Source organism: Hibiscus syriacus, unplaced genomic scaffold (genome assembly GCF_006381635.1).
Source record: "Hibiscus syriacus cultivar Baekdansim isolate YM2019G1 unplaced genomic scaffold, ASM638163v2 tig00113725_pilon, whole genome shotgun sequence".
NCBI classification, from domain to species: Eukaryota; Viridiplantae; Streptophyta; class Magnoliopsida; order Malvales; family Malvaceae; genus Hibiscus; species Hibiscus syriacus.
Genome location: NW_024063471.1, coordinates 15,471,485 through 15,487,392, shown reverse-complemented (window position 1 = coordinate 15,487,392; position 15,908 = coordinate 15,471,485). Strand labels below are relative to the sequence as shown.

General features: G+C 34.1%; 1 pseudogene; it reads right to left on the bottom strand.

Moving 5' to 3' along the window:
- Positions 1–630: 630 nt before the first annotated feature.
- On the bottom strand, positions 631–2,606 carry LOC120187701 (annotated as a pseudogene).
- Between the last annotated feature and the right edge of the window lie 13,302 nt (positions 2,607–15,908).

The window sequence follows — 15,908 nt, the reverse complement described above, 5'->3', positions numbered from 1 at the left end:
GGTCAGGTTATATAGCGGCATTTTAGTATACAAATGCCGTAACAGGTTCAACATATAGCGACATGTTTGGGCACAAACGCCACAATAAGTTTCATATTTATAGGCTTTTCCGCAACCGATTCACTATTTAGAGGTGTTTTTAGTCACAAAAGTCACAACAGATTTTATATTTAGTGGTGTTTCGAGCACAAATGCCGCAATAGGTTGGTAATTTAGCGGTGTTTTTTCCTAAAAACGCAGCCAAATATGCACTATGTTAGTGGTGTTTCCCCCTAAAATACCGTTAATCAAAACAGATTTTCAGCATATCTTCTTCCTATTTTGTATTACCCAATTTTAACCTGTAATAATATCTAATAATCATCTTAAATTTAATTACGATTCGAATTAAGTAATAATATATAAAAACATAAATAAATCAAAGCTTACAAACATCCAAGTTAAATATAATGGAGTTCAACAATTTTCAATAACATAAACAAAAACATTAACCTAAGAAAACACCTAGGATGACGAATTCTTCATTTGATTCTACTGTATTATCTACTTCATAGCTTCAATTTGATTTTGAAGTTCTTCATATTTTTCTGAAATGTCGCTTCTCTCACTGTTCTCTCTGCTTCTCTCACTGCTCTCTCTTCTTCTCTCACTGCACAGAAGTTGGGGACTTCACTCCTTGTTTTTGAGGCCTTAAGATGTATAACAATAAAACTTTTTATTGATGACAGCAACAAAAGCATTCAAATCTCTCTCACCATTGTAATCTTCACCAGTTTTGTTGCCCTTGAGAAAGAATTTCAATGTCGGAAATCTGGTTACTTTGTACCTGCACTCATAATGCATAGGCCTTAATATGCATCAACAGAATCCCTCCATTTTATAAAGGAATTTACACTTACTTTTTCGCTAAATCTTTGTATTTATCGCCATCTAGATTAACTATTATTCATCATCTTCCATTTTAAATGTTGTCGCTACCTCTTCATAGGTCTATATAAATAAAAAAGAAACAAAGGGTTAGAATAGTTTGCTACTTCAGACAACTCTATTAAGCAAAGTATAGATGCTTACAGGGGCAAAGATTTTGCAATGGCCACACCTAGAAGGATAAAGTTAAAACACATTTAGTAGAAAAAAAAAAAATTGAAGCAGAATAATTTCACCAGCAAAACTTGTTACATGCATGAGGAAAATAAACCAAACGCTTACCAAGGAGCATAAAACTCAACCAACACGTCTTTGGTCTCATCAAGAACAACCTCATCAAAATTATCAGCATTTAGCACTACAACACTGGATGGCACAGCGGCTTCTTCACTTTGGTCCCTGCCAAAAAATACATGAGCTTAGTAGAATTCTAGTGGCTTTATGTCGTTGTGAATCAATGTACATTCAGCTAGTCACCTCATAAACACACAGAAGCAAGAAATCAAGATAGGGTTTCACAAATTAAGCAACAACAAGAAGGAACTTCCAAAAAGTGAAACGACACACATACCTCCTTCATTATTCACAAACTCAGCAAGGGCCTCAACAGTGAGGTGCCCTTCATACCTATAGAAAATATTTTGATGTCCTAAGAGCAATGTTTGACACCAATTACAGAACACACAAAAAAAAATCAAAACTTTCCAATTTCTACTTCCACAAGTTAAATTAGACTCACGTTTTAGGTTCCAAAGAGCCTTTAAGGAACCATTCAACAGTTGTGTAGCCTTGAACATCATATTTGCTGCAAAGACTCTTGTGCTCATCACAGTCCACCTATACCACATCAACAAAAATGAAAAATGAATTCAACATAATACCAAAACAATATTTCAATATAGTATATTTTTCACAATTCACATTCGAAATGAAATGAAATTCACTTATCAATAATAATTAATATTCTAACAACAAAAACTATTTAATTATTAATTGCTAAGCTTTCCAATCAATAAAAATAGAAAGAAAACTTCATCATAATCATGTAATTATAAATCGTTAACCTTTCCAATCAAGACGGATTTAGCCTTCTTAAAACTCTTCGCAAGCTTCTCATATACGGGAGCTAGCTTCTGACAGTGTCCACACCTGTGATTTAAGAAAACAATTACGTTGAGACTTGCGATCTAATGTCTTTCTAAATCCAAAAAGAACTTACAGAAGATTCAAAATCAGAGCTAGGAAAATTCAAAAAAGGAAAACGATAAGAGAAAATCGAACACATTTTCATTTCAATTGTTGAATGTAAGATATAGTGATCAATTAATGAGGATCCAACAAGAAAATGAGAGAGAATGAGAGCGATAGAAAATCGTTACCAGGTTCATAGAACTCAACGAGAGCTCCTCTGTCTTGACCGACTTCTTTGTGGAAGCTTTCTTCAATAAGTCAAACAATTTCTAGGTATTGGAGACTTGGATACGATTCTTCTTGTTGTTGGAGGCTGATGAATCCACTGTCTCTATAGTTCCCACCAACCTCGTTGTTTAGAGAGACAAAAAACAAAACCCTAAGTATTTATATCACCTCAGCTTTCGTAAACCAAACAAGGGACTCAAAAACCCTTGAATTCAACCCCTTATCACCACTTCCCCTCCTCTTTTATCGGACATTTCCATGATTTTTTATGGAATCGAGTATTTTGGGAGTACAATAAATTGATTTGGATTGGTTGGAGAGAAAGTTGGAGGAAAAAAATGAAAAAAAAAGGTTAAACGGGTGCGAGACTGAGAAACTATAAACTTGAGGCATTTGTAAACACAAACGTATGAGTCTATAGCGGCGTTTGTAAACACAAACCCTACTAAAGTACTAGTTTATATTGATGTTTGAATAAAAATGCCACAAAAGTACTAGTCTATAGCAACGTTTGTATAAAAAAACCATTAAAGTACTAGTCTATAGCGGTATTTGCATAAAAACACCACTAAAGTATAAGTCTATAGCGGCATTTGTATAAAAATGCCACTAAATTATGAGTCTATAGCGGCGTTTGCATAATATTGCCAATAAAGTATGAGTCTATAGCGGCTTTTGTATATAAATGCCGCTAAAGTACTACTTTGTTGCAATGTTTGTTGAAAAAACACCACTATAGATGACCCTATTGCGGGGTTTGTATAAAACACCACTAAAGTACTTCTCTGTTACAACGTTTGTTGAAAAAATGCCGCTAAAATTACCATTTTGTGGTGTTTGGAATGTAAACGCTGTTATATGTTTAAAATTAGTGGCGTTTACTCTCAAAACGCCACTTTAGAAGAGTTTTGTTGTAGTGTTGATTGCACTTCAGAGACACACTAAGCCTTATTGTAATGCCCCAATTATTTGATCAGAGACTTTATTGAAAAGATTTCAAATTTGGGGATTTATTTGAATAAATGTCAAAAGATGAGAAAATGATTTGGAATAGTGTTTTGAACTAAATTGTATAAATATATGAATAAAGAGGGCATTTTGGTCCTTTAAAAGAAAATGAATTTAAAAATTCATTTTTCTTTGGTAAAAATATTAAAGTAAAGGAAAAAGGGAAAGCTAAGTTATCAAAAGTTATCTCTCTTTTTTCTTATTTCCCGTGGAAAAAGCTCTCTCTCCATAGTAAATGTGAGATTTTATTTGGATAGTTTCTTCTTTCATTTTTAGTTGGTTTTTGAAGCATTGAATATTATAGAGGCTTAAGGAATGAGTAAATAAAATCAAACCTAAGAGATGGATGAAATATGGGAGAGTTAAGGAAATGGGTTTTGTTATGATATGAGTGTTTATTGATGTTTACTAGTAGATTTAACTTGTCAAAAAAGTAAATGAGATATTAGAAGCATTGGATGAGTTTAAAAACAAGTTAAAAAATGTGGTGTGATTCTTATATTCAAATGATCTTGAGAGATTTTAGATGTTTTAAGAGTTTAATAGTATTATTGGGGGTAAACATAAGGAAATTTGATCAAATTTGGGTAAGATTCGGGCTGAAAAATGGAAAATATGGGTAAGGGTATTGGTACTGTTCTATCAGTACCGATACTATAGGCTTAAAATCAGTAGAATCAGCTGAGTAGTATCGATACTAATGAAAGTAGTATCGATACCAAGAGGGGGTATCGACACTATGAGGATGTTATCGATACCATTGATAATAGAATGCATAAATGGTATCGGTACCGTAATAGAGTATTGATACCATGGTAGGGGTATCGATACTATTGAGCCATAAATGTGAAGATAAGCTAATATTGTTATAGAAAATATAATAATATTATTTTTTTAGTATTGTCTAAGTATAAATGTTAGTGAATATACTAACAATTGATATTATACGTGTTTTGATGTGATCATAACCACACCAACTGATCCTGAAGTCATGCCTAAAGGACCTATCACTCATGCAAAGGCAAAATAATTCTGGGAAGTACTTTCTCATAAGTGCATGCATGCTTTTAAATCCTTTAATAATAAAGAACCATTAGATAATAGGTTGTTTAATATATTACATGTTGATTAATAAACTAACCTATATGACACATTTATTATATACAGATTAATATAGTTCATGTACTTAACTTATTCTTCATGTTTTAAATATATACATTCGGACATAACTTGGGAGCTATCTTGGAGCTAAATGGTGAAAGCAACAACAAGGAAACTTACATGAGGACGTTTAGGAGAGCATAAGGAATATTTGGTGAAACGTTATCTGGAGACCATTGAGCTCATAACTGGATTGAGATGAAGATTTGAGCTACAAGATGACTTCAATTCAGTTGGGGAGCTGCACCATCATCATCACCACTCAGGACACTTCAAATATGTCCTAAGTCAAATTTTGTGAAATCGTACCTTTTTGCTAATAGTTGCCATTCCAAAAGGTACCTTTCCACAAGGAGCTGCCATAACATTAATCATGTTGAAACTCACCTATGGCCAACTCACCTCCAGTTTATTCACCCTAGAACTAGTTCAAACATGAAAGGTTACATTCCAACAATTGTGACCTTTCATGAATGATGTTGCCCATGAATATGCCCTTTCATCAAAGTGCAAGTTGGTGAAGAGATTACATCCATTAGAGGCCTAAATCATGAAGAGACATGAAACAAGTACCATGCCTATTCGGCCACTATCCACATGTTTTGCACATGAAGACTTTGACACCAAGATGAACAAGCATATCACCATTCGGCCAAGGGAGATGTATCTTCATCCTAGTCGAACCAACATGACTCTTTTGAAGGGATAATCGAACCATCACCATGCCAAGAGACTCATTCTTTCATTTAAATCATTATGTATTTTCATTAAGGATCATGTACTTGCCGAATCACTAGGTCTCTATTCGGCCAAACCTTCTCATTTCCTATAAATTGAGAGGTTTGTTATCATTTGTACTTATTTCATTTCATAATATAAACAACCTTTTGTGAATTAAATATCTCTTCAAAGTTATTTGAGAACGTTATCGATTAAGCAAGTATATTTCTTATACTTGTGGGGTCATTCATTCACCTTGATTCTTAAATTCCTAAATTTTATATCTAGTGGGTTGAAGACACCAATACCATCCCTCAAGAAAGTTTGTGAAGATCGGGGTTATGCTCTCTAGCATAACTTCTTCTTTGGCGTGTTTGAGATACATTATCATCTCCATCAATCATTCAACATCAACATCATCAACCATCTCCCATTAAAGGCCACCAATATCATCATCTATAATTTCACAACCATCTCTTTTCTTATTTTATTCCATTACTTATTTACTTATTCATTTCTTATACCATTACTAATATTATTTCCTTATCATCTTTGTTGTAGCCCTACTTATAATTCAAGGCATTATTACTTGTCATTCCCAGATCAGGACAACAATAAGGCTATCTATTCACTTCCATTGAAGAGTGTAGATTAGCCTATATCATGTTTTTAATGGATGCTTGAGTAGATCGAAATCAAACTCCCGAGTTAAGAAAAACTAAAGGAAAAGGCAAAGTAGTTGAGTAATCAGATTGGTGTATTGGGTATAATAGCGAGGCAAGCCAGGTGAGTGCATATATTATATGTTATGATAGTCATAAATATATGAATGTTTAATATATGTATGGTGAATACCTTATGGGCACTTTGTGTGCAAAAACTAATAAATTCATAATGCGTTTATGAATTTCTTCATGGGCACTTTGTGTGCAAAAACTAAGAAATTCATACAGTTTATGAATTTCCGTATGGGTACTTTGTGTGCAAAAACTAAGAAATTCATAATGAGTTTATGAATTTCTGCATGGGCACTTTGTGTGCAAAAACTAAGAAATTCATAATGAGATTATGAATTTCCGTATGGGCATTTTGTGTGCAAAAACTAAGAAATTCATAATGTGTTTATGAATTTTCGTATGGGTACTTTGTGTGTAAAAACTAAGAAATTCATAATGAGTTTATGAATTTGTGTATGGGCACTTTGTGTGCAAAAACTAAGAAATTCATAATGAGTTTATGAATTTATGTATGGGCACTTTGTGTGCAAAAACTAAGAAATTCATAATGAGTTTATGAATTTCCGTATGGGCACTTTGTGTGCAAAAATTAAGAAATTCATAATGAGTTTATGAATTTCCGTATGAGCACTTTATGTGCAAAAACTAATAAATTATATGAATTTTTGTATTGGTAGTGTCTGTGCAACTCATGTAAATTATAGGAATGGTTGGGAAATGAATGTATTGTCACTATAGGTGTGAACTATAGAGTGCTTAAAGAATTTGAAAGAATTAATGGACATTAAAATTGTCATGATATACTTGTGTTTAGAATTTTGCTTATGATAATTTATGCATCACTAATAAATTTCTTAGCGTGTGATATTCTCATGCGTAGGTTTTAATACAAGCGGAGTAAGGAGATCACCGGATATCAAAGCTAGAGTCACCTCGTCAGAAACAGTATGACATCCATGTCTATTTTTTATGTATCTAGTTGGCATTTAATATATTTAGTAAAATGCTCTAAAAAACATTTAATTTATGTATCTACCTAAGGTTAATGAATATTTTATTTTTAGTAAATTAAAAAGTTTTATAAAAAGAAACAAAACTTTACGGGTTTTCAAATGAGAAATTGTTTTAAAAGTGATGTGACATTTGTATCTCACGTACGTAAAGGTGTACGAGAGATGGGTGTTACATTTATTGGTATAAGAGCTATAGGTTTAGCCGATTGTCGACCAAATCAAGTGTATTTTAATGCAAAAATGGTTTACATGCCACTAAGATGTCAAGGTTACTGGTAGGATATAGAAAGAATATGATAGATGTCTCTCCTTACTAATTTAAGTATTATCTTTGTGTATGTTATACTAGATGTTGGATTCTACGAATTTGAGAAGAGCGGCTGAACGAGAGAATAAAGATGGATCGGGTAGTGAAAGTTATAAGGAGAATAGTAAACATTCAATTTCGTCTGAAAATACCAATGCACCGGCACATCAGGGTATGCCCGTGCCCAAGTTTGGAGCTTTTATGCAAGCTCTCGATGAGATATTGACAAGGTTCCACCCTCCCTTGCTCCTCCAGCACCGCGAATGTTAATCCCTAAGAGTTAAGAAGTTTGGGAGCTCCTAAGTTCCGGGGAGAATAAGGTGAAGGTCCGATGGATGCTGATTTGTGGTTGAACGATATGATGGTGATGTTGGAAAGTCTACAATGCACCGATCATGAAAATATGGGTGGAGTTGTATCATTACTCTAAGGATCAGCTTGGGTGTGATGGACAAATATAACGATATATGCGTCACCTGAACAACTGAACTGGCAATTCTTCCAAGATGAATTCAAGAACAAGTATATATGGGAGTAGTTTAGAAGGTCAATGCTGTTGAAATTCCTTAACTTGAAGCAAGGCGATCGAGAAATGCATGAGTATGAGCCTGAATATAATAAGCTTAGTCGATATGCTACCGAGGTAGTTCATAATGATAAAGCTCGACAGGATTGGTTTATTGAGGGTCTGAGGCCTAAGTTAAAAGAGATGATGTTGGCCTTAAACTTTCCTAGTCTGCAAGAAGTTATAAACAGAGCTAAGGCTATTGAAAGAGCTTTAGAGGAGACTCTAGCAACATAGTAAAGTATGCATACAGAAAAAAGGATTGATATGTCTTCATCTACACATCATGCTAAGAGAGGCAAGGGCTCAGGTTCCCGATACACTGACAGAGTTGATTCTGATGTAGCTTCACATAAAACTAAGAAGTCTCATTCTTTTGTTGCTATCTCAGATAAAGCTTTTGGAGAGAGACCTTTATGTCAGACATACGAGATGTCACACCGGGGAGTATACAGATTGTTCTCCGGTGCTTGTTTTCATTTTGGTAAATCTGGTCACTATGCACGGAATTGTCCAAAGAAGTCTGGAGATAGATCAGCACAAACTAATAGGACAGTAGCCGTACCAAGTAGAAGTAAAGGAAGAGGAAGATCAGGTGGTCAATCTGAGGCTAGCCAGTGACAAGATTCTAGGGAGTGACCTGAATTTATAATATAAAGACCAATGAAAATCGGGATGATCCGAAGATCATAACATGTATATTCCATATTTTTGATGAACCTATTTTTGTTCTAGTTGATCCAGGTTCTATGCATTCGTATATTGTACAAAGTTGGTTAGAACTAGAGGAATTCCTCTAAAACCAATTTCTAGTGAAATGAAAGCGGTAAACCCTATGGGTCATAGTGCAAGGGTGGCTCGTGTGTGTAGAAAATGTCCAATTAAGATTCAAGGGGTCGTGTTCTTGGCAAACTTGATGAAGTTGCCCTTTGATGAGTTTGAAATCATTTTGGGCATGGAATGATTATCTCCACTTTATGGATTGGTAGATTGTCGTCGAAAGCGATTCTTCCTAAGGATGTGGAAGGCTCCAAAATTGTAGTGGTAGGTGATAAAGTAAAATCATCCTGCAATGTGGTATCGACCATTACTGCAAAGAAAATGATGTTAAAAGGGTACGTAGCTTTTCTAGCTAATTTGATAAACACTCAAGTGTCGAAAGTGAGATTAAACGATATTCGAACAGTTAAGGAGTTTCCAGAGGTTTTTCTGAAGAATTACCGGGTTTACCTCTAGATCGTGAAGTAGAATTTAGGATTGAGGTTTACTCAGTTACGTACCTATTTCTATGGCTCTGTATCGAATGGCTCCAACAGAGTTAAGGGAATTAAATGCACAGTTGCAAGAGCTGCTGGATAAAGGATTTATCAGACCTAGTGTTTCTCTTTGGGAAGCACATATGCTATTTTTGAAAAAGAATGAGGGTATATGCGTTTATGTATTGACTACCGTCAATTAAATAAAGTAACGATAAAGAACATGTATCATCTTCCAAGGATTGATGACCTGTTTGATCAATTGAAAGGCGCGATAGTGTTCTCTAAAATATATCTGAGGTCGGGGTACCATCAGTTAAAGATTGAGAAGGATGATATTTCAAAGACATCTTTTCAGACTCGGTACTGACACTACGAATTCGTGGTAATGCCATTTGGTTTGACTAACGCTCCGATAAAATATATGTACTTAATGAATAGAGTATTCCAACCTTATTTGGATCAATTTGTTTTGTTATATATAGATGATATATTAGTGTACTCCAAGTCAAGAGAGGAACATGATGCTCATCTTCGAGTGGTTCTTCAGATACTTTGTGAAAAGAAGTTGTATTCAAAACTGTCCAAATGGGAATTTTGGTTACCTAAGATTTCTTTCGTTGGTCATATAGTTTATGCGGAAGGTATAAGGGTAGATCCTAAAAAGATTCAAGCCATAGTGGATTGGAAACCCCCAAAGTATAAAAGTTTGGATTTTTTGGGGCTTGTCGGTTATTATAGGCGATTCGTGAAGAACTTTTCAATGTTAGCTCTGCCGCTAACAAAGTTGTTAAGAAATGGTGTACCTTTTGTTTGGATGGGAAAATGCCAAGAAAGTTTTGAAAGGCTAAATATAATAGTAACCGAGGCTAAAGATAATAGTAACTGAGGCTTTAGTGCTTGTGCAACTTGAGTCAGGTAAAGATTTTGTCATTTACAGTGATGTATCCCATAATGGGTTGGGATGTGTGCTGATGCAAGAAGGAAAAGTTATGGCTTATGCCTCAAGACAGCTTAAGAATAATTAGAGAAATTACCCAACACATGATTTGGAATTGGCAGCAGTAGTGTTTGCTTTGAAGATTTGGCGCCATTATCTATACAGTGAGCGTTGCCATGTGTACACAGATCATAAAAGTCTAAAATACTTGCTAACTTAGAAAGAACTGAATTTGAGACAAAGAAGATGGATTGAGCTCTTAAAAGATTATGATTTGAATATTGATTATCATCCCAGAAAGGCTAACGTAGTAGCTGATGCGCTCAGTCGAAAGACTTTTGCAGTTTTACGGGCTTTGGATGTGCATATGTATTTAAAGGAAGATGGTGCCTTGATTACTTAACTAAATTTGAAGTCGATACTGTTGGAGTGGGTAAAAGAGCTGTAAGGTCGAGATGAGAAATATTTGGCGAGAATGGTACAAGTCGAAAAAGAATAGGCAAAAAATTTCAAAATGAGGGACAATGGATGTTTATATTATTGTGGAAGACTTTGCATTCCCGATAATGACGAATTGAAGAAGGATATTCTTTACGAAACATATTATAGCCATTTGACGGTGTATCCAGGAATAAATAAGATGTATCAGGACTTGAAAAGTCGATATTGGTGGCCTGGTATAAAAATAGTTGTATCAGAGTTTGATGCAAAATGTTTGACATGACAGCAAGTGAAAACTGAACATCAAGTGCCTTTCAGATTACTACAACCAATATCCATCCCTGAGTGGAAGTGGGAGTGATTTACAATGGATTTTGTTTTGGGGCGACCTTTTTCACCAGGTAAAAAGGACTCGATATGGGTAATAGTGGATAGATTAACCAAGATGGCTAATTTTATTCCAGTTCAAGTAGACTACTCGATGGATAAGTATGCAGAGTTGTATATAAAAGAGATAGTTAGACTACATGGAGTACCTATATCATTAGCGTCTGATCGAGACCCAAGGTTTACTTCAAGATTCTAAAAGTCTTTACATAAGGCATTGGGTGCTCGATTGAACTTCAGTATAGCTTTTCATCCGCAAATGGGTGGACAGTCATAACGCGTTATTCAGATATGAGAAGATATGTTGAGGGCATGTGTGATTGAATTTAAAGGATCATGGGAAAAGTATTTTCCTTTAGCGGAATTTGCGTATAACAATAGTTACCAATTGAGTATTAAGATGTCCCTGTATGAAGCTTTATATGGGAGAAAGTACAGAACATCATTAAATTGGTTTGAACTAAAAGATAGAAACCTAGTTGGCCCGGATTTGATGAAAGAAATGGAGTAAAAAGTGAAAAATATCCAGAGCAATATAAAGATAGCCTCTGATCGTCAGAAGTCTTATGTTGATTTAAAAAGAAAGGTAATCGAATTTCAAGTGTGTGACAAAGTATTTATGAAGGTATCGCCTTGGAAGAAGGTATTATGTTTTGGGCGAAAAGAAAAGCTGAGTCCGATATTCATTGGACCTTATGAGATTTTAAAACAATTCGGGCTCGTAACTTATCAATTGGCTTTGCCTCCGGATATGGAATAGATCGACAATGTTTTCCATGCATCGATGCTTATAAGGTACAGATCCGATCCTTCCCATGTCATCATGCTGGAAGAGATAGAAATCCAACCAGATTTAACTTATGAGGAAGAACCAATGCGGATCTTAGCTAAAGAAATAAAAGAATTGCGTAAAAAAATATCCCATTAATTAAAGTGTTCTGGCAGAACCATAAGGTAGAAGAAGCTACTTACGAAAGAGAAAAGGACATGAGGAAACATTTTCCACACCTTTTCGTTTCAGGTACTTCTTTAAATTTGAGGATGAATTTTCTTAAGTGGGAGAATTGCAATGCCCCAAATATTGGATTAGGGACTTTATTGAAAAGATTTCAAATTTGGGGATTTATTTGAATAAATGTTAAAAATTCATTTTTCTTTGGTAAAGTATTAAAGTAAAGGGAAAGTCATCTCTCTTTTCTCTTCTTTCCCGTGGAAAAAGTTCTCCCCCATAACAAAGGTGAGGTTTTATTTGGATAATTTCTTCTTTCATTTTTGGTACGTTTTTTAAGCATTGAATATTATAGAGGCTTAAGGAAGGATTAAATAGGATCAAACCTAAGAGATGGATGAAATATGGGAGAGTTAAGGAAATGGGTTTTGTAATGATATGTTATGATATGATTATTTATTGACGTTTACTAGTAGATTTAACTTGTCAAAGAAGTAAATGAGAGATTAGAAGCATTAGACGAGTTTAAAACAAGTTAGAAAATGTGGTGTGATTCTAAGATTCAAATAATCTTGAGAGATTTTAGATGTTTTAAGAAGCTAAATGAAGGAAAATTAGTAGGTATAAGTAAAAAAGAGTATAATAGTATTGTTGGGGGTAAACATAAGGAAATTTGATCAAATTTGGGTAAGATTCAGGCTGAAAAATGGAAAATCTGGGTAAGGGTATCGGTACTGATAAAATAGTACATATACTATAGGCTTAAAATCAGTAGAATCAATTGAGTAGTATCGATATTGATACAAGTAGTATCGATACCAAGAGGGGGTATCGATACTATGAGGATGTTATCGATACCATTTATAATAGAATGCAGAAATGGTATCAGTACCGTAATAGAGTATCGGTACCATATTATAGTAGTATCGATACCATGGTAGGGTATTGATATTATTGAGCCATAAATGTGAATATAAGCTAAGATTGTTATAGAAAATAGAATAAGAGTATTTTTTAGTATTCTCTAAGTATAAATGTTAGTGAATATACTAACGACAAAAGCAAAGTAGTTGAGTAATCAGATTGGCGTATTAGTTATAATAACGAGGCAAGCCAGGTGAGTGCATATATTATATGTTATGATAGTCATAAATGTATGAATGTTTAATATATGTATGGTGATTACCTTATGGGAACTTTGTGTGCAAAAACTAAGTAATTCATAATGAGTTTATGAAATTTTGTATGGGCACTTTGTGTGTAAAAACTAAGAAATTCATAATGAGTTTATGAATTTTCGTATAGGCACTTTGTGTGCAAAAACTAAGAAATTTATAATGTGTTTATTAATTTCCGTATGGGCACTTTTTGTGCAAAAACAAAGAAGTTCATAATGAGTTTATGAATTTCCGTATAGGCACTTTGTGTGCAAAAGCTAAGAAATTCATAATGAGTTGATGAATTTTTGTATGGGCACTTTATCTGCAAAAACTAAGAAATTATACAAATTTCTATATTGCTAGTGCGTGTGCAAGTCACGTAAATTATAGGAATGGTTGGGAGATGAATGTATTGGAACTATAGGTGTGAACAATAGAGTGTTTAAAGAATTTGAAAGAATTAATGGACATTAAAATTGTTATGATATACTTGTGTTTAGAATTTTTCTTATGATAATTTATGCCTCACTAAAAAAAATTTTAGCGTGTGATATTCTCATGCGTAGGTTTTAATACAAGCAGAGTAAGGAGATCATCGAATATCAAAGCTAGAGTCACCTCATTAGTAACAATTTGATATCCATGTCTATATTTTATGTATCTAGTTGGAATGTAATATATTTAGTAAAACACTCTAAAAACATTTGAATTACCATGATGTAAAATGATGAAATACTTGAACATTACCTTTTGTTTATCTACTTATGGTTAATGAATATTTTATTTTTAGTAATTTAAAATGTTTTATAAAAGGAAACAAAACTTTACGGGTTTTCAAATGAGGAACTATTTTGAAAGTGATGTGACATCTGTATCTCGTATATAGAAAGGTATACAGAAGATATGTGTTACATTTAATGGTATCAGAGCTACAAGTTTAGTTGATTCTCTGCCGAATCAAGTGTATTTTAATGCAAAAATGGTTTACATGCCACTAAGATGTCAAGGTTACTGGTAGGGTATATAAAGAATATGATAGATGTCTCTCCTTACTAATTTAAGTATTATCTTTATGTATGTTATACTAGATGTCGGATTCTATGAATTCGAGAAGAGCGTCTGAACGAGAGAATAGAGACGGATCAAGTAGTGAAGGTTATGGAGAGAATAGTGAACATTCGATTATGTCTGAGAATGCCAGTGCACCGACACATTAGGGTATGCTCGTTCCCAAGTTTGGAGCTTTTATACAATCTCTCGATGCGATATTGACAAGGTTCCAACCTCCCACTGCTCCTCCAGCACCGTGAATGTTAATCCCTAAGGAGTTAAGAAGTTTGGGATCTCCTGAGTTCTGAGGAAAAGATAGTGAAGGTTCGATGGATGATGATCTGTGGTTGAACGATATGATGGTGATATTGGAGAGTCTATAATGCTCCGATCATGAAAAGCTGGGCAGAGATGTATCATTACTCCGAGGATTAGCTCGGGTGTGGTGGACAAATACGACGATGTATGTGTCACCTAAACAAGTGAACTGACAATTTTTCCAAGATAAATTCGAGAACAAGTATATCAGGGAGCAGTTTATGAGGTCAATGCTGTTGAAACTCCTTAACATGAAGTAAGGCGATCGAGCAGTTCATGAGTATGAGGTTGAATACAATAAGCTTAGCCGCTATGCTATCGAGGTAGTTCCTAATGTTAAAGCTCGACGAGATTGATTTATTGAGGGTCTGAGGCCTAAGTTGAAAGAGATGATGTTAGCCTTAAACTTGCCTAGTCTGTCAGAAGTTATAAACTGAGCTGAGGTTCTTGAAAGAGCTCAAGAGGAGACACTGTTGAAAACATTTTGATGTTTCGATATAACAAATTAAGTGTTATTGAATTTTAACATTTTTACAATCATTTTTAAAGTATACTTGATAACATTATTCGAATATAAAAATATTACTCCAAGTTTTTCAAAGATCAATTTCAAACCTTACTAAAGTGTAAAATTGTGTTTTAAACTTAAAATGTTTTTGAAACAATTTTTATAAAGTATTTCGAACCAAAATCGAGCCAAAAATCAAATTTATAAAGGGATGTACCGATGCACTACATGATGTATCGATAACACCCTAATTCGAATGCATTTTGTGTACCGATGCATAACCATGTATCAATGCAATCTTTATTTTATTGAAACATCGAATGCATTTTATGTACCGATGTATAGATCATGCATCGATGCATTCCTAGCTCATTTGAAAAATCGAATGAAATTAGTGTACCGATACACTAGGTCAAACTAACGGTCAAAATATTTGAATTTTACACATACTGTACCGATGCACCCTTGAGATTGTATCGATGCACCCACGCTTCCACTAGATTTTTAAATGATAATTACTCAATAACGGCTCTATTGACTTCACCAATGATCCCCAACATTCAGAAGTGATTCAAGGTTTATTTAAACAAGCTTAGGAGCCATTGATCAATAACAAGAAACAACAATTAAGAAGAGAAGCTAGAGAATCAAAGAGAAAGCCTTGAACTTATCGTTTGAGCATTTTCAAGCCTATTTTCATTCAATATTCATTTTTCTTTCAAGAACACCATTTGTCCTCAATTGTATTCATTGTTGAGTGTTCTTTCTTTGTTCTAGAATTGTGTAAACATCTTACCTTGTGAGGTTTTTCTATAAGTTTACGAAATTTGTATTCTTCTCTTTGGGAGAGAGTGTTCTCAAGAATTTGGGGTACAATTCTTAAGGGAGTTGTAATGTTACTCTTTGTCCTCAAAAGAAAGAACAAATTATTGAATTTATTGAAAAATCCTTAGTGTGGATAGCTAAGGTAGTGGACGTAGACTTTGGTTGAGAAAGTCGAACCACTATAAATCACTGTGTAATTATTTTCTATTTTCTGCAA